Source organism: Podarcis liolepis (assembly GCF_965112155.1).
Source record: "Podarcis liolepis genome assembly, chromosome: 8".
Lineage (NCBI taxonomy): Eukaryota > Metazoa > Chordata > Lepidosauria > Squamata > Lacertidae > Podarcis > Podarcis liolepis.
Window position 1 is genome coordinate 34,851,524 of NC_139560.1, and position 25,687 is coordinate 34,877,210.

The following is a 25,687-nucleotide window of genomic DNA, read 5'->3' on the forward strand; positions in this document are numbered from 1 at the left end:
ATTGATCTACACTGGCTTACTCGAAAATTGAGAGCATGAGCAAGGCAAATGTAAATCAATCAAATGTAGATCAGTCTCACTAATTTAAGAGTTAAAACATGTGATTAAATTGCTTGTATTAAAACACACACACAATGGAAAATTGCATAAATACAGCTAGATTGTGTCCTATTTTTCTGTCAGAATTATTTTGTGCAACTAAGCTAACTCATATTTGCTCACGTACTGCCATTCTGGTGTGTTAATCGGTTAATTTTTAGATTGGTTAATTTTTAGAGCAAGCCATATAAAATAAAAAAAGCCTTTAAACAATATTACTTAAATAAAACAAAACTTTTCATTGAAATACAACATACTTCAATCCATTTGAATAACTTTAATAGGTATTTCTAAGACAAGCAGACTCTCAGGCCCACATTCATGTACACACTGTGAATAAATGTCCCCGATTTCTGTGCAGACACACTTGTCTTTTAAACCATTTTTGTAGAGGGAGGGGGAAATGCAAGCAATTGTTTTCAGCAAATATGAAAAGAGCCACAAGAACCAGTATGGAATTCTGGACAGAGGATGTTGGACTTTTAAGACCTGTCTTCAGAACAGGCATCCATAGGTGGCATAAGTGGCATCCATAGGTGGCAAGACCGCTCCCCTTCCCAGGGGGGAGGCATGGTGATGCCGCCTGCATCATTGGGATTCCCGGCTGCGTCACGCTCCATGGCCGACCAATCAGGTCGACTGGGGGCATGGCTCACCTGGATTTAAACCTCTGCGTGGCTGGGCTCGGTCTCCTTTGTCTATTGCGCCGGATCTCTCCCCCCCCCCGCCCTATTTTATGCGCTCTCCATCTTGGCCTTGCTATGGACAACGGTTGGTTGCCTGTTCGCGGGAGGCAGGTAGGAATTTTCCCACTTAGCAAATTGGCACCAGCCATATGGTTTTCGCCTGCCTTGTAGCAATTGTCACAACTTTGTAAGGTTTGGCAGTTAGGCATTTGTAAACATGGTTTGTGGGGGGGAGGTTGTGGCCTTCAGCTGCCCCTCCTCTTTAAGGGTATTCTGTTAAAGGGATCCAGGGGTGTGGTTCCCGTCCGAAGCCCGGGTATGGGCTACAGCCATGCCACGACTCCATTGGGGACCCTGGGGGGGGACCCTCACAATTTATGTACATCAATAGCGCTCCCCCTACCAGTGGTTGACCCTTATGAGACTACCTGTGTGACAGGCAGGAGAGATATAGTCGGTTCAGTTCCAATGCCTAAGCCAAAACCGCTCACGTCTATAACCAACAAAGTTGTGGCCTAATTTATCCCATTAAAACAAAACATTGGTTTCTGTGTTTCATTAGCTAAGAAGCAACTCACCAGCTCTCAGCCACAGTTTCTAATCTATGAAAGGAAAACTGCAACCTACACCCAAAGCTGGTTGTTAGGACAAACAAGAATGCTAATAGCACCTTTAACACCTATAAAAATAATCAGCAACAATCACTTGACTTTTGTTCCCTTTATGAAGTATTTAAGACCAAGGTTCCCACTCAGAGGATAACTCTCAGTCATTTAGAGATAAGAGAGGCCATTCTAAAGATTACAGAGTTTCTTGTGGAATATGGAGAACAAAACAAAGTAATCAAGCTCAATTCATGAGATAATCTGGAAAAGATGGAAATCCATTAATAGTTGCTACTAGCTCTGAAAACAGGAAATAAGAACAGATGTATAAAGTATTGTAAACCACCTAGCATCCTGGCTTGAGCTGTTGTTTCTAGCTATCTTTTCTGCTTAAGAACATCCTTCTTTCAATTAGCAGTCAGATCTTATTAATTCAGCCAAGGTTTTATTACACAAACAATCCAATAGTATTTTAAAATGCAAATATACTATGCATATTCATGTTTTCATCAAGAAATGAAGTGGAGTTCATACATAGAGCAGGAGGCTGAATTATAAGAGAAGTTTGCTAAGTATCCCCGCCCGCCCGCCAAAGTGGACATTGCAGCAACATATAATTAGAGAAATAATTAGTACAGAGAGCCCAGATGGTATACTGGTTTGAATGTTGGACTAGGACTTGGGAGACTAGTGTTCAAATTCCTATTCAGCCATGACCTTGGGCACCAGTCACTATCTCTCAGCCTAACCTATCACACAAGGCTGTGGTGAGAATAAAATGGGAAGGGGGAAAACCATGTATGCCACCACCTTGAGCTCCTTGGAGTAAAGGTGAGAGATCTAATACATAAATGAACTAGCAGAGTGGTACACTGATAGGACCTCTCTCTCCAGCAGATATTGATTTGTGTGGGTATCATGTCCAATCCTTAGCCAAGCAGGAGAACTTCTTGCCTTGTCTTGATACACTTCTTTGACCATAACAAGAATGTAGGTTTTGAACTCGTTGGGGTTGGGATTTTTCTGAGCTCTTGCCATGGTGGTCCCATCACTATGGATTTGACAACGAGAATAACAGTCATTAAATGGAATCTGTACACAACAAATGTCAACGTGGACCCTGCTCAGACAGCTTATAGCCTTTGTTTCCAACGAGTTGCTAAACCCAGCAAACGACTCAAAAGTCAAAAGAATAAAGTGCCTCCAACTCAGAGAAGATTAAAGAAGAACAAGTACATGTTGTACCTGAACGACTCTAGGGCATGAATTCCAGGAATTAGCATTAAGTAACAGGCTTTTCCTAGTCCAGGAATGTAATGTAATTCAAGGCTAGTGAGACAGGGGGGGAAATCTGCAGTGAATACTTGCTGATTTAGAAGGGAACTTCCTTGTAAAAGCGTGGTCTGTACAGACCAATGCTGCTCCCACATCTCATCTTGATTTGGTCCCATCTGTAAAAATCATAGCATAACTGTGGCATGAATGACTTTCATAAAGCATCTGCTAGAATCTCAAGGAGAATAGCAGTCTTGCAACTCTTCCCCTCCCCCATCAATAGTTTATATCAGGGGTGTCCAACAATCTACTGGTAGATCACGGGGTGTCCATGGTAGATCACTGGACCCGCCCCCCAAAAGCACAACAACTTTGGTAGATCACTGCCAGTTTTTTAATAGTGGGAGTAGATCTCAGTCTCTTAAAAGTTGGATATGCCTGGCTTATATGAAGGTTTTTCCATTATGTTATTTCAACACAGGAGAAAAAGGTAATATGGAAAGTTTGGATTGTACATCTTTACAGCAAAGCACAACTGTTAACAAAAAGAAACTGTAAGCAAAGTGAGATTATTTGCAGGGATCCCTTACCTTTCAGTCTCTTGGGAGCAAGGTACAAATCCAGCAATGGGTAACGTCAGAGATGAAGAGCTTGCAAACCACAGCTTTGCAAAGATCAATTCTGGCTGCAGGATAGACCTACACAGAGCAAAAATATTAAGTTAAAAGAGGCTAACCAACCAATATTACTTATTAGCTCTTTAATCAACTTTTGTCCATATTTAGTATAGCCCTATTGAAAATTTGGTAAATTGGTTATTAATTTTGATAGCACCTTCAATGAACCAAGCACATCCAAGTTCAGACTATTACTAATTCTTAAAGAAGCCTATTCTTAAATACCTTATCTCTGTTGGAATAAGCAACACTCTTTAATTAATACTCATTGTACTGAGAGAAAAGGTCGCCAAAAGGTTAATGAATCTATGCCCAGGAAGTTAAGTGGCCTTCTTGAGTTGTGAATTGAGTTTCTCTTTCGCCTTTACTCCTTGCTTCTGCAGTAACCAGTAATAGCTGATTATAGGTTTATAGTTTATGCTTACGGCTGCACCTGCCTTCCTTGTGGTGAGTGAAAAACCTACTCTGCAACAATTTTTTAAATTAGACTTTCAATGAAGGCTGTTCATTCATAGAAGTTTTTTCTTTCAAAATGAATATGACATGGTGCATTTACTACAGAGTAAAAACAGGAGAGCTAGACCACTCATCATGAGACATAAAATTATTACCTTGCATCACAACATGAGCGATCCCAAATAATAGTTTAGAAATGCTGGACAACTGTTAACTTGGTCAACTATGAAAACAACTTCCCATGGTCTGCACGTCCAACTTTGGGTCTTGCTTATACACCTGCTAGTCTGATTTTCTTGTTCCAAGCAAAGGCAAACTCCGGCCCTCCAGATGTTTGGGACTACAATTCCCATCATCCATGACCACTGGTCCTGTTAGCTAAGGATGATGGGAATTGTAGTCCCAAACATCTGGAGGGCCAGAGTTTGCCTATGCATGCCTTGTTCCAACTGCATAATGTGCAGCCCCAATGACACTGATTGCCTTCTTGTCCCAATGGCACTGATTGCGCTGAGAGGGATATACGCCCAATGCCTATGGCAAGGCTTACCTACACCGGAAATCAATAAAGTTGTGGCCATTTTAAATCCCAGACAGTTGTCATGTCCACTCATTCTACCCCGTTAGAGGTTGGGCGCATAGGGGTGGGGACGGGAACCGTGCAGCTGGGCATGCAATCACTCTTTTTAAAAAAATAAATAAATCATTTTTATTGATTTTACAATAAAAACAGCCAATCAACATATCCACATCCCATTAAGTGTTGCTGCTGGACAGGCTTTGCCTGACCACACACGACAGCTTCTGCAACACTGCTATTGTTTCTCCAGAGACAGAAAAGCCTAAAAGAGGTGAAATTGACAAGTTCCTTATCAGTTTCAACTCAAGGAACTGTGGAGGGTCTTCCCACATAGGAAAAATTGATCTAGCTTAATTTTTATCCCCACCCCCAACGAAAAACAAAAACAGTGTGTGTGCACAGCGGAAGAAAGGTAGAGCATTCCACATTTTTTACTTCATTTTTAAGAGAAATGGACAAGGTTCCTCTCTCCACTGAACTCTGGAGTATGTCTACAGTTTCAAGGCAAAAAAAAAAAATAGTTTGCTTTAAAACTGAAGTAAATCTCTGTACTGAGTCCTGCTACGACACCGCGCAGAAAAGAGATGGTATTCAACAAAGTTTTACTCAAAGTAGATCCATTGAAATAAATGAATATGACTAAGTTAGATCCATCAATAGCAATAGGTGTACTCTGAAATACTACCCTATGTTTTTGTGTTCAATTAAAAGGCCTGAAATATCAGATCTGTGGGATGGGGACAGGGAAACCTTTGGAGCATTTATAACCAAAGTAATTTATAGTCAAAGAAAATCTATTTGGAATTTTGAAACGAATAAGGGTTAATTGCTAGGCACAGCAGATCTTCAAAATTCATAGTCACATTAAGGCTGTGTGCCCTGCTAGCTTTAAAGCACCTGACTGCATGAATAATACAGCCAGTGGCTGACTTGTGACACTTCTAGTGACTGAATGTAGTTCAAAGGTCTCAAAACAGCAAACAGACTGTCTTGTAAAACAGACTGTGCAAGTTCCAAAACCGCAGAAATTACTGGGGAGAACCACAACATGCTGTCAACTTGTCCTGGAGATAAATGGGTGGGAATTTATCAGGCTAGATTTGCAGTCTTCAGCTACCAGCTTGTCTAATTGTTACTCGCCACACAGATTGCAAGCAAAGCAAGATTCCCCCCCCCCCCAGTAAATAGAAGGGAGAACTGAAAACATCACCACACTTCAAAAACCAGGAACTGAAACCATAAAGGGATGAATACACAACTGTGAAGGAAACTCACTGGATTTTTCAAGTGTGTCAGTTTAACCTGATCATCAGCCCCATATTTCTACAACTGAAAGTTTCAGTTTTCCTTGACCATGTGTGGATGCAGGCCAGTTTCCTTTGTGCATTAAAGTCCATCATCCACCAGCAGAATTATCAAAATTCCCACCCACCCCTTGCAAGCCAGCTGCTTGTCACTGTTGTCCGTTTATGTGCTCAACTTCCTGCAGGAAGACTTGTCTCACACGGGTACCCAAACCAGGGATTAGCCAGTTACATAGCAGGAAAGGCTATGGCATCAACATTTCAACACAAGGAAACTTTACAGTTTCCCTATGTTGCATACTTTTGTATGAGTACTTAGTATAAACCTGTCCTGCCTTGCTATTGCTTCCCCCTGCCCCTTTCATTCTCCCTATGATGATTCTGCTCCCTAATGCAAATATTCCTCTTTGATTGAGACGCTAATCATTAAAGAGAGACCAGGAGTGTGTGCTTGTGTGTGTGGGAGAGTGTTTCTTGAGGCCTCTTTATTTTAAGAGTACACGTACTTAACATGATTTGCACTTGAACAAGTGGTTATTTTCTGCAACCAGGAACATTAATGAGCCTCCTGAAGAAAGAACATCACAGGAACCATGTAGTATAGGAAGCTTGTATTGTTATGTGTTTGGGGCACTTTACAAGCTTTCCCACTTTTAAATTTAATTAATGCCTTGTTAAACTCATATAAAGTTAAATAAATTCTATTTTAACTGGATCTTGGATTTATTGGCCCACCCATGCTTGCTCTGTCTAATATGCTACTAGAAAGTGGGCTCTGCCTAATTAGTGGATTCCTCTAATTAAAGGATTTTAATTAAGCAGTCTAATAGTCTGACTGTAGCAGCTACTTGATGGTGGGGCTCAAAGGCTACTCAGAAAGTACCTGGATAGGTTAAGGAATAAACCTACACTGTTCATTAAAGTGGTCTACTGGGGTAGGGAAAGGAAAATCAGAGTTACAGCAAATCCCAAAAGTAGACACCAATATTCCTCAAGCAGGACAAAATACACATTTTGATAGTGGCAAGATCACAAATTGAATCGAAATAGCTACAGAGTGGAATGAGGAGAATCGTACACCAGCAGAAAGGAGTCTACACATTGCCTGAAAGTGTCCTACGTTTCTTTTGACGTCCTTTTCTGGCTCACGGAGCAAAATAAATTATCTTCAAGGTCTAAATTATGCAAATACCTAGTACATTCTGTTGCAGAGATAAGGACTGCCGAGTTCAAGGTTAGATAAAGAGGAAAGTGTCCTTGAGCATATGCAGAGCAACGTGCCACCACCGGCAAGTTGTGGGACTCTAACTCTCATCATCCATCTCCATTGGCCATGCTGTCTGGGGCTGATGGGAGCTGAAGTAAAACGACATCTGGAGGGCACCAGGTTCACTACCCCCGCTCTACTGACATCCAAGTGTTGGTGCTGACCTTTAAAGCCCTAAACTGTCTGGGCCAAGTATACCTGAAGGAGTGTCTCCACCCCAGACAGTGTCTCACTTAGCCCAGACACTGAGGTCCTCCTCCGAGGGTCTTCTGCTGATTCCCTCACTGCGAGAAGTGAAGTTACAGGGAACTTGGCAGAGGGCTTTCTCAGTAGTGGCACCCTCACTGTAGAACGCCCTCCCTTTAGGTGACAAAGAACTATACAACTTTTAGAAGATGTCTGAAGGCAGCCCTGTTTCAGGAAGTTTTTAAAGTTGTGATGCTTTATTATGTTTTATATATTCTGTAAGCCACCCATAGGGAAACCCAGCCAGATGTGCGAGGTATAAATAAAATAATAATAATAACAACAACCTACTGTTCATACTGTCCTCCCTTTGCTATGTCTAGTGGGAAATAAAGGCAAACAAACTGGGTACAACTGTTCCACAAATTTATATCGGTTTTCTGTCCGTTTAACTCTCAGGGCTTCTCCCTAGAAGTCTTATAAATGTTTATTCATGGTGAGGGTGCTAAGAACCCTCAAGTCTCTTTACTGCCAATCAGCCTCCACCAAAAAACCTGCTCATGGGAGTCTTCTCCTATGATAAGCAGTGTAAGTTAGGTCCCTCATAGCTCCTCTTCTTAAATTGCAGGTCTTTTCAACCAACGGAAGCTAAGTCGTTAGATGGCTTTATGGACTCTTGTTTCAACGCTTCACCCCCATCCTAGGTTGGCCCTAGTGTACTGCTAGGACGAAGTCCATTAGCCATGAATATTACCAAAGAACCACAGTTCCCAGGATTGGGAATGACAATTAAAGCTGGTAGTGTAGATAATCGACCTTCCTCCTCACACTAGATAGCTTCATTTCCTTTTACAGTGAGAGCTAAACTGAAAATTACATGGGGGACATGTGAGCCACTCTTCCAACTTTTTGTGTTAAATGAAAAACAGTAGCAAATGCTGTGATTGAGAGCACAGGAATGGCAGGTGGGCAAGGGCTTGGAATCAGGGCTCGGAACCCGTGGACCTCCAGAGGTTGTTGGACTCCACCTCCTTTCATCCCTGACCTCTGCTGTCTGAGACTGGTGGCATTTGGAACTTCAAAAGCATCTGGAGACCAGGCCTTCCCCACCCCTAGCTAAAATCTTTCCCTTCTAGCCACTAGTCTGCTAAATATTCCCCCTGGTATCTTTTCTTCCAGAAGGGGGGAAATAATGGCAGGCCATTCTTGGAGGCTGATCTGTCCCTACAATACTTTTCTAAGGTTCTCAAGGCATGATGACTGGCTATGGCATGAACACAAGCTTGTGTCTCCAAACTCACATTATTTGCAAACCTCTGAAATGTATGCCGATAGGACTTACATACATAGAATCATGTTGGAAAGTGTCACCGTGTGGCTGAGGCAGAATTCTGGTCATCTTAATCCTCATGAAGATAGCATGAGATCAGAATTAACAGATTCCAGCACAGCTGGGAAAGCATTCCAGGAGGGGTGGTGCACAGCCAAAGGCATTTTAGAAAAATGTTTAAGCAAATAAATAGGAGTTTATAGAGCAGTATGAATGTGAACATTTGTCACTACTTCATATCCCATATCCAGTAGATATCGGTGACATTTGCATAAATACATTCCAATAATGGTTGCAACAACAGTATGTTTAGGTGGGTGGGTGGGAGGGAGAACGTGCATGGGGAGGGTAGCCCTGCATTTCCCAGATCCAAACACGGAGTCTCCAAGTGGAGGGAAAAAGAGATATTCCTGCAAGGGGCTAGGAAGAAGATGTCAGATGTGCACAGCAGATTACTACCAGATGTGCATTTGCTGCACAAAACCGGCTTCTGTGAGAAGACCCTCGTTTGGAATGCCCAGCTGAGAGACAAGAATATGACAAATAGTGCGAGATAGTATGTGACATCTCTGCCAGAAAGAACACTCAGCTGCCAGTTTTGCCCTTGGACTGCAGACACAAAGGGATAGGAAGTATACTCTGAATCTTTTCCATCAGGCAGAAGACTAAAGGCTGCTGGGTTGTCTGTGTGAGGTTTGTGTATGTATGCACATATAGCATTATTATTTATTGCTTGAAAACTGCCTTGAGAACCATTTAATTGAAGGGCAGCTTATAATTTTTCAAAACAAACGAAGTAAAGAGAAAATCTAGATAGCAAAAATAAGTGGAATTTTATTTATTTATACAGTGTTACCTCGGGTTACATACGCTCCAGGTTACATATGCTTAAGGTTACAGACTCCGCTAACCCAGAAATAGTACCTCGGGTTAAGAACTTTGCTTCAGGATGAGAACAGAAATCGTGCTCCGGCAGCTGTGGGAGGCCTCATTAGCTAAAGTGGTGCTTCAGGTTAAGAACGGACCTCCGGAACGAATTAAGTACTTAATCAGAGGTACCACTGTACATACATACATACATACCCAGCCCATCTGGCTGGCTTTCCCTAGCCACTCTGGGCGGCTCAAAACAGAATATTAAAAAAGAAGTTAAAACATCAAATGTTAAAAACTTCCCTAAAAAAGGTTGCCTTCAGATGTCTTCTAAAAGTCAGATAGTTGTTTATTTCCTTGACATCTGATGGGAGGGTGTTCCACAGGGCAGTCATCACTACCAAGAAGGCCTTCTGCCTGGTTCCCTGTAATCTCACTTCTCGCAGGGAGGGAACTGCCAGAAGGCCCTCGGAGGTGGACCTCAGTGTCCCGGCTGAACAATGGGGGTGGAGACGCTCCTTCAGGCAAGAAATTGAGGACAGTGCTCTCCTTAGTCCATCTAGTTAAGTCAAAAAATCAACTAGAAATTTAACAAGTTGGTATATTAGTTGGAATTCCCATGTTTCCACTTGTGGTTTTCTGAAAGCCACTAAAAACCAATGTGGGCAATTCACAGGGGTCTTTGTCACGCGACTCCATGCAGTTCTTCCTTCCACTCTTTACAAGGAGTAGCATATTTCAGTGGATTGAATCACAACAGATTGAATCACAAGTAACCACGATGATGCTGCATGTCTGAATTATTTAACATCAGGTTTTCTAAATGTAGCTTCACTGAAGACTGGTTAAAAAAAAAATCAGTGTCACAAACTGCACAGATCCAGCCCTGGACATCTGTTAGGGATTACTACAGAAGAGAAAGTTAATTGAATAATACAAAACACTATACTGAACAGGGATGTCTATCCACAAAGAGTGAGTGAATGGAAGTCTTCAAACATAAACTGTTGTATCATGGGAAGCCTTGCTTCTTCTTCTTCCTATTGCATTCTGGGAAATCTCATTTATAATCTCCTCTCTCCTACAAGTGAGGAATGAGTATGAGTTAATTTGTTCGCATATGCATGCCCATCATAGAAGGCCAGAAGCTGCCTTATGCCAGGTCAGATTATTTGTTCGTCTAGCCTACTGGGTCACAGCAGCTCTCTCAGATCAAAATGATCACGGGTCTGGAGCAAAAGGTGGTGCGTTCCTGCTAGAATAATATTTTCTAATTAATGCTAAAAGCTTTCTCATTACATTATGTACAAAAGTAAATATACTGACTTTTTATGTTCTCCTAAACAATGCTGTTCTGAGTTCTGAATGGGAATAGGAAAAATCCACCCTTGAACTAATTACCACCAAGGAAAATGCAAACACATTGCTCTTGTTTAAAATTTTTAAAGGCTCTGCTTTCACAAAATCAGCATTTTGGATTTCCCAAAACGAAACAACACCCTTTGAAGTGGAGTCAACAGAAGCTTATCAGTGTCCACATTGCAGAGGCATCAGTTTATAAAATCCTGTTTTTGAGGCATATCTGCCAGCATTCTTACCAACGTTACACCAAGTTTTAATTCAATGAGTCACCAGAAGTGTTTTTTAAAAACAAAACTTCAAAGAGAAATGGGCAGGCATGATTAATTATAAAACAGCAATCAAAACACTGAACTAGCAGCTCTCAAATACAAGCTGTGAATTAAGTAAATTTGGGAGGTTCTCTCACTGCAACTTACGAACTGTGCATTTTTAAATTATGCTTTCTTATTTTTGAACAGATGTTGCAAGCCTCATCTCCACTATCTAGAAAGCTTGCTTTTGTCAAGGTAAAATTAAAAAAGCATTAGAAGAAACTTTTGATGCCCCATGAATACAATTTACTGTTACTGTGTGGTTAAAAAAAATGGTTTAGTTTAACCCAGATAGACCAATTTTAGGGAGAACTGTTAAATGAAGCACCTCTTTTCACTAGGAAGATTCACAAGCCTAGCACTGAAAAGTTGGCAAGGAGGGCTCCAGGTCAAGACTTTCCTCTTCTCCCAGGTATCTGATTGCGCTGATCTTTCTTTTTTTATAGTCATGGGGCTGTTTGTTGGCTTGGTTGTGTTTATGGTGAGCATGCTGAGGTTGTGGGATTTTAATTGTCTTTGTATTAAGTACATGGATATTTTAGTCATTGTTCCTTGTTGTTTTTTCTTTGATATATTATACTGTATTTGTTTATACCGCATTTCTGCTTTAAGTTGCCTTGAGGCCTTCTTGGCATAAGGCAGTGAAGACAGAACAACAAACAACCCTTTAAAGATGACACAGTCGCTGTGCTAAGTGCTTTCCCCATGGGCCCACCTGTACCATCTAAAGGCTGTCAGCCACATGGATGAAGCAAGTTGTGGGGGTCTTTTTCCGTGGTATCTTCTCCCCACTGGAAGGAACCCTACAATCAAGCCCATGATGTGGTTAGAAGCTTTTAAATACAAGAGAAGCACCACAGGGCAGCGGCAGAGGAATCCGCTCGGGCAGCGCGCCCAGCAGCAGGGAAAGCCACCCATAGGGGCATGGCACACCACAGGGCCTCCGGAGTCTACCTGCCTTCTCCCACTCAGCTGACCTACAGCTGGGGGGGGGAGAGGCAGCGGGCGGACCATTTGGATAGCGAAGAGCCTGCAGGCTCCCAAGCCACCACATCTCTCCCAGGAGAGACGCATGGCTCATGCGCGCTGGAGGGCCTGCGGTGAGTTCCGCCGGCCTTTTCTCCCCCCTCAGTGGTGACACCCAGGTCGGACCACACCAACCGCACTCCCTTCCTCCGCCTCTGCCATAGGGTTGTTGAGGTTTCTCATTTTTCCAGTCCTAAAGGTATCTGCAGCAATTTGTCAGCATTTTAGTCAGCTCATTTCTCCTGATAAACACATTTTTGTCTGCTGTTTTAAATAATGCACACATTGTTACTAGCAATTCTTCCTCATATAATACATTCTGTATGTTATTTTTACTAATGTATACATTTTTATACGCAGTCCCCCTAATGTAAACATTTTTGCAAACATTGGTTTGGAGAGCTGCATTGCACAATTTGGATAAGTGCAAATTTTGAAGGTGCTTCAGTTCTCATAATGTTTTAGAAACTACAAATTTGAAAGATCTAGGTTTCAATGCAAACTGAATCAAATTTCTCCTCCATCCCTAATTCTAATCTCCCCTCCCTTTTATGCGTAGGAAGAGATTGAATTAATTGCATTGCAACGCAAATCTTTTACTGGGTCACCCAAGCACATATTACATTGCTACAAACATGCAGAATCCAACACTAATAAGATATTTTCTAACCCAGCAAGGATAAATGCAGTTTCTTTTCAGACTGCTGAATGTTAAGAAAACAGCTTTCCCCACAGCTTTTTTTGTAAATATCATAATCAGTGTTTCCTTTTTACTCTAAGAATGGTATTTGGAAGAGTGGATAACTACCCTGATGCTTTTGATGTGCCACTACATTTGCCAAGGTTGATAAGCAGTGATGAGAGCAAGCTGCACGGCAGCCTCTTTTGCTAGTTATGCAACTGCCCTGTTTTAGGTACTGCAATATTTATGAAAGTCCCCAGCACATTTCTTTATGCTGTTGTCTGAAGCGCAATGCATTGCTTCTGCATCTCTCCATTGAAAAAATCAACACCATCTCCATAACTCAAAATATAATTTGGATGCCGTCTGCAGTGCATTTGACAAAAGCCATAAATTAGTAAAGTAGGGAAATGTCAACATAAGTATGGTGGCAGGCGACGAAACAAAAATCTGAAAAATTGCCCTGACACAGCAATTACCAACACTTGAAGCTTTTCTTCAGGAGAAAATGTGCTTGACATTTACAGCAGTTTGGCCAGAAATGAAAAATGAAACTTAAGGACCAAGTGTACACTAGAGACTGGGAGCAGGAGCCAACCCAGACAAGCAGCTCACTGTTCCCTGCTTCCTACCTATTGCTAGACCTTGTGACAATTTAAAGGAAAAGCACTTTTCACAGAAGAAAACTGGAAAATATGATTGCAATTCTAAGCATGCTTACTTGAACAGTGTTAAAATAAACATGGATTTTCCCCCCAGAAAGAATTGGCTGTATGGGAGGAACGTGACTGTCCCACTCCCTTCTGCCCCTAGAAGCTGCTTCCTCTGGCACCCAAATCTCTCCTGGGGTTCAGGGGGTCTTAGCTAGGACAGGACTACTTTGGGTTACAGAAGAGATTGACGGCAGATTTAAATGCTTCCCTGATGGTTTGTGGGTTTTTTTTAACGTCCTGCATTTAGAGAACTAACCTATCAGGTATAAAAGGTTCTAGCCAAGCTCCCTTATTTTTACAAGTTGGGGAAAGCGGGAAGGAGAAGGGAAAGCAGGAGTTATGCTTTCAAATGTTTTCTCGCTTCAGTTTGAGTCTTTTAGTTATCAGCAGTATTTCTGGCACAATTAAGCAGAGGAATGTGAGCACTGTTGCAGAAAACAGCAGCACGCAGCACCAAACAGTTGGCAGTAGGATCAATCCTGTTTTTAGAGAAGAGTAGATGGTTCGGTTAAGCCATCTGTGCTCTCCCATCTGAACAGACAATTGGCACAATTGCCAGGAGCCTGCTTGGGACTTCACATGAATATTGCTGGTCTCTCAATCAAGTTTTTTCTCCTCACTCAGGAAAACATGCATATACCACCTGTTTGAAGTTCCTTATTCATCTAGGAACACATGCAGAATTTTAGCTTCCCAACGTTTATCGCCCTAACTAAAGTGAAGCGGAAAAATGAAGCAGTTGAATGGTAACTTAGAATGCCAGTTTAAAACAGTCTCTCATCACAATTACATACCACCACCACCCCACATGCACAAACACTGTGCATATCATAGTACCTAATAATGTACTGCTAAATCAGTAGGCATTATCCCGAGCATAAAACAATTTCTCTGATGCATTCCCTCTCTTTGGTATTCAGTTTCTAAACCACGTTCTTGAAATTATATTAATGAATTCAGCTTAGCAGGGAGCACTGTGAGGTCTGTGACTAATACATTCACCTGTGAGAAGACTGGTTACATTTGTCAAAGATGACATCGTAAACCTACCTTTGCAACATTTAACTCTGGTTGAAAATCTTAGCCGTTATCAAAGTTTGATCAAATTTGCTAATACAGTGGAACCTCGGTTTTCGAACTCCTCCGTTGATGAATGTTTCGGAACTCAAACGCCATAAACCCAGAAGTAAATGCTTCTGTTTTCAAACACGCCTCGGAAGTCGAACTTCCAAAGCGGCTTCCTTATTGAGTTTATTCGTATTAATTTTTCCGTTTTGAGGCTTCTGTATTGAGTTTTCGGTTTTCGAATGTTTCGGAACTCGAACGGTTTTCTGGAACGAATTACGTTCAGAAACCGAACATACACAAAATAATAAATATATTTCTCATTCCTGTTTCCCACTAAACGATGTGCATATGTAAGAAGAATCACTCTAGGGTAGGAAATTGATTGAGTAAACTAAAACCACATGGTCTTATGTGCTAGAAGATGCAGTATTATAACACTGCATAATGTTTCTGTATTTCTAAAGGAAGCACCATTGCTCCAAGTTACTTGACATGCATATTCCAGCACTTAGGAAATTATATTGGGCAGCCTTCCCTTAGGTGGTGTCGTCCAGATGTTTTGGACTACAACTCCATTCAGCACAGTTGTGCTGGCTGAGGCCACTGGAAGCTGCACTGCAAAAAGATCTGGAGAGTGCCTGCTAAGTGAAGGCTGATCTTGTGAAATCACTTTGATGCGTCTGGGTCTCCCTGTTCTTTCACCCGAAAAGGCGTAGAATACTGAGGTCCCTTTCCGACGCCGCTGGATATATTTCGGCTCAGGGTCTTTTAGGGGTCGCGTAGCCCCAGAAATCCCTCCAACAATCGCTCCTACACAGAGCACCCACGGAGCACGTCTGTTGCAGGGAGAGGTAAAATCAGAAGTCTCCTGTGAAATCACTTTGATAGGAGTGAAACTATTGATTAATTCAGCTGCCAGCAATCAGCCAGGCTTTAGGGCTACACTGCTGTAAAGACATCATCTAACATGCACAGAGTGCTCCTCAATTTCAAAGCTGTCCCCTCAATGCAAGCAAGGAAGCAGCTCAGTTTACACAAGGGAAAGCAAACTGACTTGCCTCTTCTACTAAACGGGCTGCATATATTTTAGTTTTTAATGTTTCTAAAAACCCATGATCTTTTCACATAAAACTATAAGCTGTGTGTCTTTTCGTTTGTTTTGCATTTCTGCAGCCATATTGAGAATATGAATTTACAGCTGTCGTTTTTTAAATGGCTGCCTTTCTTCTGTCCCACAGTGGCCATGCTCCAACATATGCTGAAAAATGAGAGACGTACAAATACACTTTTAAGGTGAAGGCAGAAAGAACATCTGAGAAGAACTTGCAAAGCTGTCCCCACACCCCAAGGACTTAGCCCTGGAGGTAGAATAGGATTTAAAAATGGCAAGGGTGCTCCCAAATCAGACCCATTGCTCTAAGAATATTATGTCTCTTTTCAGCTCTGGTGTCATGTGTGACCAGACCTTCACTCCTGCTTGTTAACACAATGCCTAAATTAGAAATTTAAGTAAGTGCTAATGCTTTCTTCTTTGCAGCTGAAACAGAGGAATTAAAGACAAGACTTAAATTACAAGACAAGTTCCAAATATTACAATGGCTGGGTCTCTAATTAGAGCAGTAGCACTCAGGCACATTCATGAGCTGTAAAGATGGGTTTCAGATTCCCACATTCAAGTGTTTCTTGTGCGAAAGGGCTCCACGCAGCTAAAGAAAAGCATCTCCTGCCCTCCAGGATCTGTGCTCCAAGCTCTGTACACTGAGTAAAGTTTTGAAAAGGGATGCTGGCTGTACCCATGAAAGCTCTTCCCTATGAACAGGAATGCTGCTCTCCCTTGAGACCTTCACTCAATGCACAGAGGTTGGGCCCAATGTTGGAGATGGCGCCACTGGTCCAGCACCTGAAGGCTACAGATTCCCTACTCCCTGCCATAAAGAGGCTAAAATAAATTGTAAAATATACATAAAAGGCAAGAAAGAAATGGGGAAAATTAATAAATTTTAGGGACTGAAGTAACAAGCACAACAAGTACTATATGATGCAAGGTATTAAATGCATGATCTTCTACAAAATTCAGAATTGTGTGGCCCACAATACAAAGAGAATTCTGCTCTTTATAAAACAGAAATAGACCTCATGTAAGCACTTATATAGTACTTTCAAAATACTCCCCACTCCACCCCATAAATACCACGTGAGCTTCTGCTGCAGTCAAGTACCATTTGCCTGGGGATAGTAATTTTACCATAAAGATTACTATATAATTACTATGTGTCAATGACAAGACACTGCTAGATTTAAAACTGAGCTGGTGCATTGTGGAACACTAACACAATCATTTCACGTAGGCATTGTAAAAAGCCAAAATTTGTTTGGTAGGCCATCTTGTGGCTACAACTCCAGTGGAGAGGTACTTAGTTCTGCCTAATGACAGGTGCAGTGAAAAAAGAAACTGAAGTAACCTCAAAGCTTGGTGTCATAGGGATCTGGGAAGTTTACAGTTAAAGTGCAGAAAATGCCTGAAACGTTAAAGTTTGACTTGAAGGTGTCACAAGACACTGTTGCTTTTATTGCAACAAACTAATGCAGCTACTCCTCTAGAAACTGAGACTTCTAAGTTTCAAAAGTCTATTTGCCAGAAAGCACAGAGAGTATGGGTGGTTTTTCTAAAAAGAAAATATTAAGTTAAAAGCACCATTGGGTGGGGTACTCAGAGTTAGTCATGCAATTTGAGTTTAGATCGTGACTTATTAATGTATCAAATAGCAAATATTACATCAACACACATTTTAAACAGCTTCTAATGATACAAGGTACAGTCATGCTACTATCACTCTTAGAAGCAACTCACTTGTGCTCAAGACTAGCGTGCTGAAATAAGATAAAAGTGGGACAAAGTGTTCCTGTTCATTAAAGGGCTCTGAAATCACCTCTGTTTCATCTCAGGAGAAGTGACTGATATATTTACAGAGTTATCTGTGACACACAGAGATGGGGTAGTGTGAACTTATAAAACGTCAGTTGCGGAAAATGTAAACCAACTCTCATGATCACTTTAAAACAAGCAGTAGACTTCAGGCATGAAAAATAATTTGATTAACTCTAGGGATCATATGATGGACAAATAAAAGAAGGAAAATGGGAGGGGGAGAACTTGGTAGATCCAAAACAATGAGTAACGAGAGAGAGAATTTAGTTCCTGAAGAAATCTCTCTTTCTTTATTTCCTGTGTGAAGGACATTTCATCATAACAAAATGAAACGAACAAAAAACTTCACACCCTTACTTCATCTTTTTTTAAAAAACAAAACAAAACGCATTTCTAGTCTACAAAGAGAATAAACTGAGGACCTACAATCTGGCACCTAATTATCTCGCATATAATCTTCTCTTATAAAACGACAGAAACTTACAGCTACTGTAGCAGAGAAGATTCCAAACAGTAGTCAAGTCTGGATATGCTCAGACTTGAACTTGAAAAATTAAGTTGAACCAAAAAGAATGCAAAAGTAAGTAGGAAATCTTGCAGCCTATTGAGTTTATGATAGTAACAAAATGGTTCTCTCTTTAATGCTCAGCTGTGTACTATACATTCTAAATAAAAAGGAATTTGTGTGAAAAAATTGATAATTAGGTTTAGATCATTTTTTAAAGATATATAGCTTTCCAAAAAGATCAGAAACTTTAAAGGTTTGCTTATTTTGCTTTAGACAGTTATAAAAGGATACTGAAAGTTCATTCTCATGACCATATTGATATGATGGTGATGTTGCAAAGGCACAGCTAACTGGCTTTTGGTAATTAGCCATTTGTTTGCTTCAACATGGCAAGATCTCAGCTCCCTACACCTCCTGGTTGAATCCATCTTCTAAAAACTGTTGTCAAAAAACCAGTTACTCCACTAAAAATAAACCCTCAATGCCCTCCATTACATTAGGAGGCTGAACTTTGTGTTAGAGTAATTATGAATTACGCAGATGGTGGTCTAATACACATCTGTGGAATGATGCTACATCTTAGTAGGATTTTCCATTATCTTGGTATCAGAGACAGCTCTTTACTCCCCAAATCCACTCTGAATAGCGCTTCACAAGTAAAATAAGAGAATGCTTGAAATTTATGCCAGCCCTGTAAGGCAACCACTGAAATTCCACAAACATCTCCAAATAGGTTGCATTGCCAAGAAATGCCATCAGAGTCAAAACAAGGTGATAAGGAAATCTTACTCCAGCATCTAACAAATGAGGCCTTTAAAATAAATGAAGTCAAGCTGTACTTGAATACCTCTGGATAGATCTAATCAGACCTTCCTTGCACTAATAAGTGACTGCTCGTCACTTTGAGCTGAGAATCTAGCAACCCATTCAACTTCTTTAGTCTACTGTTGCAAGTTCCTATCTATTTTGCATTTTCAACTCTTGCTATGAAATGAGGGGGAAACTTCCTCAGCTTCCTACTGTTCCCAATTTATAAGGTTGGCCTAGCAAACCTAGTATACCCAACCCATCTTTAATATTTAAGAAGTCAAAAATCACATGCAGATTAGGAACAGAAGACAGATAATTTAAAGGCTCATTCTAAAATCAGTATTATTAATGTAGGGCCAAACTAGATGTCCCATACTAGATGTCCCAAACTAGATGTCCCATAAGGGAGAATTCAGGTGATAACAAAATGAAAATTAGGCTGTTGGATCATGTTATAATCCTATTTGCTATCCTTGACGTTAACTTGTCCATGTTGCATCTGAGATACTTGCAACTCTGACAGCCATATAAATAGTGGAACTAAGGGACAGTGATGGGGCAGGCCGCATCACTTCTCCCTGATCCTAACTCCTCATTGGCCTTGAATGCTTTTGCCTGGTTTAAATGTGCCCTTTTACTCTGTCATGAATTTTTGTGTAGAAAGAAACCTACTGAAAGGAACACAAGTGAACAACACAAGCACGCTGACACCAAACTCTACATACATAAAGCATAATAGAAACACCGCTACCAGACCCCACCCCCATCCATCTCCCCTCCCTCCACCCCCCCTTTCTTTTTTTTTTTCTTTCTTTTTTTCTTCTCCCCCTAATGCCTCAACAAATGAAACGGATTTGTAAAAACATTACATGGAGGGGGAAAAAATACGAGGCACTACACTTACACTGTAAACAAGAAAACCCTTAATAAAATATTAATAAAAAAAAGAAATAAACCTACTGTACAAACATAAAATGAACATTTGTTGCTCTGCCTGCTTTTGCTTCTGGCCCAATCCACCACTGGCGTGTGGCCCCCAAAAGGTTGCCTAGAAAGGAATGTGGCCCCCGGGCTGAGAAAAATTCCCCAGCCCCTGTGCAAAGCATAAAGGGTAAAGGGGACCCCTGACCATTAGGTCCAGTCGTGACCGACTCTGGGGTTGCGGCGCTCATCTCGCTTTATTGGCCGAGGGAGCCGGCGTACAGCTTCCTGGTCATGTGGCCAGCATGACTAAGCCGCTTCTGGCGAACCAGAGCAGCGCACGGAAATGCCGTTTACCTTCCCGCTGGAGCGGTACCTATTTATCTACTTGCACTTTGACGTGCTTTCGAACTGCTAGGTTGGCAGGAGCAGGGACCAAGCAATGGGAGCTCACCCCGTTGCAGGGATTTGAACCGCCGACCTTCTGATCTGCAAGTCCTAGGCTCTGTGGTTTAACCCACAGCACCACCCGCGTCCCTTGTGCAAAGCATAGTCTACTTCCATTCCCACTTTATAGATGAACAGAACAAACAGGTGTTTTAACACAGTTTCTCCATGTCTAGTTTGGCTCTCACCTAAATGGATGGCTGCATAACTCACTTCCTTGCCTCAAAGTTGTTATACCAATACACACACATGCAGAAACTGGACACTCAACATACCTGCTTCTCACTTTTGCAGCCATAGTTGTGCATGAATGCAATTGTCTGTGACTGATCAACTTGCACGGCCTAGGAGACTGCCAATTTCTGTTATAGGCTCGAATAGTTTTAGCCCAAATTTAGTTTTTAATTTCAAGTTTGTTTTTCAGTATCTACCAGGAGAACAGCGGATTTGCAAACAAGATTAAAAAGAGTTGCTTACCAGGGTTTGACTTGGGGATGAGCAGCTTTCCAGCACTCTACAAGTACAAGGGCACCACTGTTTTCATCCAAATGTAAAATAATTCTGGGATTCATAGCCATGCCAGCCTAAACTTTGCTCTGAAGAAAGTCTTTGTTTTCAAATAACATCAGTGTTTGGCAGCAGATGAGTGCATGAAGAATCCTATTCATCTGCTATGCAACGTACTAACAACCCTTCTTTTAAAAATGGAGGCACAATTCCTCCCTTCCCCTTTATACAGTGCAATGCAGAATATTATTACAGATTAAAAATGCTTTCCTGACAACTCAGTAAATTACAGAAAAATGTCTATGTCCTATTGCTCTTTTCTCTCCACAGCTGTGTTAGTGCTTTGTAAAGCCCCTCGGTAAAATCCAGCTAAGTCATATGTAGAGCAGATCCACTGAAATCAATTGACCTAAGTATCTGAAACCCACTGATTTCAATTAGTCTAATAATAATAAATATTTTTATAATTTGTACCCTACCCATCTGACTGGGTTGCCCCAGCCACTATGGGACACTTCCAATAAATATAAAAGCATAAAACATCAAACATTAACAACTTCCCTATACACGGCTGCCTTCAGATGTCTACTTTAAGTATGACTAATGTTGGCTATCACCCATTGTAAGCTGCTTGAGTATTTATGTCCTTACACTCCTGTCTAGAGCCCACCTACCTGAAAGCCATCTCCTGTCTTCACTAACTAAAATGACAATGAAGGAGGTTGTGGACAGAGGCAGTAAGACGTCAACTGCCTCTTCCACATGAAACTTGTCAGGGTTCAAACAGAAAAAAGAAGAAGTAGAGGATCAACAACTTTTACATAATTAAAAATAGAACTGTAGATTAATCAGATTCAGTTTTCAGCTGGCAGCAGCAAATACGTCCTCTGGGCAAATGATTTACAGTGTATATCTTAATGTTCCACATTCCTTCCCCTGGAAAATTGGATAACATTTAGATACTTAGATATAATCCACAATAGCTTATAGCAGTGTTTTTCAACCACTGTTCCGCGGCACACTAGTGTGCCGCGAGATGTTGCCTGGTGTGCAGTGGGAAAAATTGAAAAATTCAAAAGATTTAAAAATAAAGTATTTTATAATTTTTCACATTTCTGTTTACTTACTATTTCATAATAAAGTAATTATAAAATACTTTCTTTGTGTTTATTTGATTCCTATTCAAGAGAATTACTTTATATATAGTCAATATAGGCACAGAGTTAAATTTTTTAACATTTTCTAATGGTGGTGTGCCTCGTGATTTTTTTTCATGAAACAAGTGTGCCTTTGCCGAAAAAAGGTTGAAAAACACTGGCTTAAAGGTTGCTTTTAAAAACCAAATGCGCTGGCGTAGTAGCAAGCTTCCAGCAGCAGGAAGCTTTTATAGTCATTGCAACCCGTGTCACTGCATACCTAGTTGACAAGCTGCCTGTTTATTTCAATAAAACTTCAGAACCATCAAGGTACATCTCACCTCAGTGAGGAAAACATGCTTCTTTTGCCAGGCTTTGGGAAGTGGTGTAGTATTTCTGAGGGCAGCTTTTTATCATACCCTCTGCTGTTTTATGTTATTTCAGGGCTCATCCACACTTGCACTTGTTCTAGGCATGGGTCTGAGAGGTCTTTGTTTTGTCCTGAGGGTTGACCTTTGTTCTGATTCAGTGGTAAACAGCAGGTTTTCCTAGAGAAAGCAGTAGGAGAAAAGAAAAACCTCTCGGACCCATGCCTAGAACTCATAGAACAAGCAGAAGTGTGGATGAGTCCTTAGTTTACGCTGTTTCTATTTTGTGCTGAAGTTTTAATCATTTTTAAGACTCTGCATTGATGTGTTTTGATATGTTGTGCACCACCTGGTGTAGTATAGTGAAGGGCAGTATAGCGACACCTACATAAATACTCACTCTAATTTACACACACACAAACTCACCACAATTCATTTGCAACCCAACCCAAAGAGCAACAGGATTTGAAGTTGGCATGCATGCACTGACACATTTTTAACTGCTTCCTCGATCCTTTTAGTTGCCACATCTTTGCTATGTAGGCACCAAGGAAAGGGTGTGATACAGCTTAAGTTTCTGGAGGGAGCTTAAACACACACAAGACGTTGAAAAGGACTTCCTACCCACTTTGGCATGCATCCTTCTACTGTCAGTCCATTTCTCTACTCCAGCAGGCCCTGCTCATTTGGTGATTCAGATGCAGCTCCCAACCAGAAATCCAAACTTTTATCCAACCTTTCCCATAATTTCTACATGCTAGACTCATTATCCTCTTCACTGCTTTTTGTCTGCAGAGTCCATATGGGCCCTGGAGGAGCCATTGCGGATGGGGCTGCATTAACCATTGCCCCAGAGTTTCAGCCAAAAAAGCAAGGGCCTGTATTGTAATACAATACTTGATATTTACTGCAGGACGAGAGAACAGTGTCCAGGGATAACACAGGATGCCATTCCATTGACATGTGAGGCAGGAAGTGAGAACAGCTATGCCCATCAGGCTCCTCCTATTCCCCAAGCAGCCACTACAGACCCCTGGTGTTTAAAAATGCTAAGGTGTGCAATCAAAATCATAGGTCATGAAAAGAATGCCTTAAAACCCCAAGTGTTAAACTGACATATTTAAGGGCGTGGAGGAAGCAGGCTTCCAGGTTTGAGGCAGCTGCACAGCCCACTCAGTCAATTGTAAGGGCTGGAATTATATTTTCCCTTCATGAACAGTTGCTTCCTGTGCAGCCGCAATAAAAGTCCAAGACTAAAGCAACCCTAATTCGGAACCAGGTCCGCTTAAAGCCACAGCAGATTTCATTCAGAAGATGAATTGCTAGAACAATAAGAAAACCTTGCCTCTCGGAGCAGTTTCATACAATGGCCCACCTGCTTTGCTTATTGCACAGTAAACAGTAAGGGAGAGCAAGCAGCTAACATGCCAAAACTTGAAGACAGTGAAGAGGACACAGAGATTTTACCTCAAACACCAAATATTTTCATTGCCTTCCTCTACAAATCAGTTCAGTTCAATGTTATAGTAAAATCACAAAGCTGAAGGATTAGACAGGGTTCATGAACAGCACCCACTGCTCCCAGCCCAGTACAGGGACCCAGTTCACATGCAACCTGCAAAACCATGAGTTTGTGTGAATGACCATGATTTGGTTCACTGTTACATCCAAAACCTTGTTCATGGTTTGTGTCACTCTACACACTCCAGGGCCTTTACTCCTTGTGGTTCATCTCAGGGAGACAAGCTACAACTCTAGGTTTGGATGTAATGCTAAGTCAAACCATCGCTTTGCCCTGGGTGCATACATGCATGCATGCATACATACATACATACATACATACATATGTATGTATGTATACCATTTCTCACCTTCCCACCCCTTGCCTTTTCCTGTAAGACCTATTACAGTCGTTAAGAGTCGTCAACAGGCTCTCCCAGCTATCTGCCTATCTCCCATTCCCACCATCCTTCTGAGTAACACCCCTCCCCACCTTCTCACTATATAGAAGGATCTGGCAACTTCTATTTCAGTGTATCTGAAGAAGTGTGCATGCACACGAAAGCTCATACCTAGAACTAACTTAGTTGGTCTTTAAGGTGCTACTGGAAGGAATTTTTTATTTTGACATACATACATAGTTTTATTTGTATGCCGCCTTTCCACAGCAAACCATGTTTAAGGGGGCTTACAACATGCAAAATGCAACATAACAAAAGTAGTCATAAACAATAAATATAACATTTTTAAAATACACAGCCAAACTAAACAATTTACACATAAATCACAACTAAATCTAAACTATAGATACTAGAAAGAAACAACAGCAACAACTTGCCACCACCAAAAAACCCCAACAACACCGAGGCATAGCAGCAGTAGGACAGGGCTCTGTGAGTCCACCAAATATTTGCTCATTTGTGCAGAGCCTCCGTTTGACTTAGCTTACATGTTAACTGAGCATTATGTTCGCAGCTTAACACCTGATTTTGTGATGTGTGAAGACTAAAGTCTTCACCGAAGTACAGCAGGAGACAATACCCTGCTAGATAGAAATAGCCATCTGAAATCACTGAACTGAAAAACAGGATCCTCTGCCTAGAATTACTAGGCACAATTAACATGAACCAAGTAGCCTGTATTCTTCTGTAACACCACTTTCATTGGAGCACAGCAGGTCTTTCCCCCTCACTGACCACTTGGGGACTGAACTTTTATGCACCACTTGTTTCACCTCAGTATCATATACCAAATATTTTAAATGAATTTAAAGAAATATAAAAAGATAACAGTAAGGGCTTTATTATTATTTTTTTAAATGTCTTTTTAAAATTTCTTTAATCCATCATAGTAGATTGTGATGATTAGCTCAGTTTTCTTTTAAATTTTGTGCACAAGAACCATTTCATGTAACCCAAGGCAAACCCTTGGCAGCGCCATACAGTCATGTTGCCATACCCCATTTCTCCTCAAGCAACAAGTCTCACTCATGTTATATATACAGTTATTGAAAGAAAATCTGCACCGTTTCAGGGCTAGCCTGATCATACAATTAAATATAGCAGTTACAAAAACAAAGGGGGGGGGGGCTGCCATGGAAACCACATCCCTTACAACATTTATTTATTAGCATTTACATCCCACCTTTTCCTTCACAGAGCTCAAGGTTCTCCTTCTCATTTACTCCCCACAACATCCCTGTCAGGTAGGTTAGGCTGAGAGGCAGTGACAGGCCCAAAGTCACTCAGGGAGCTTCATGGCTGAGTGGAGCTTTGAACCCTGGTCTCTGAAGTGCTAGTTCTATACTCTTAACCAGGACACGTTCTACTCATGTAAAAACATGTCCGCGGGCCGGACTGAGAAGGTGATTGGGCTGCATCTGGCCCCCAGGCCTTAGGTTGCCTACCCGTGCGCTTAACCACCACACCACACTGGCTCCTGAATTGCAGAAGATGCCATTTCCATCATGTGTATTCACATGCAGCCTTTTTATCTTACAATCCTCTACTTGATTTAAAGGAGCCTGGGGCATGCCGCTTAAATTGTGCGGTTCAGCCACAT

The 25,687-nt window shown here is 41.3% G+C and overlaps 1 protein-coding gene across 7 annotated transcripts in view; it reads right to left on the reverse strand.

Annotated features, from left to right (window-relative positions):
- LOC310713468 (serine/threonine-protein kinase Sgk3) overlaps positions 1-25,687 on the reverse strand; it is a 55,072-nt gene that overhangs the window by 23,947 nt on the left and 5,438 nt on the right. For 5 of the 7 annotated variants that reach the window (XM_083517597.1, XM_083517598.1, XM_083517602.1 and 2 more), the window contains exon 2: positions 3,256-3,363. The gene's annotated coding sequence lies outside the window, so the exon portion shown is untranslated. Of the gene's footprint in view, positions 1-2,635; positions 2,842-3,255; positions 3,364-25,687 lie in introns of all 7 variants that reach the window. The other 2 variants (XM_083517599.1, XM_083517600.1) reach the window with 2 other exon arrangements.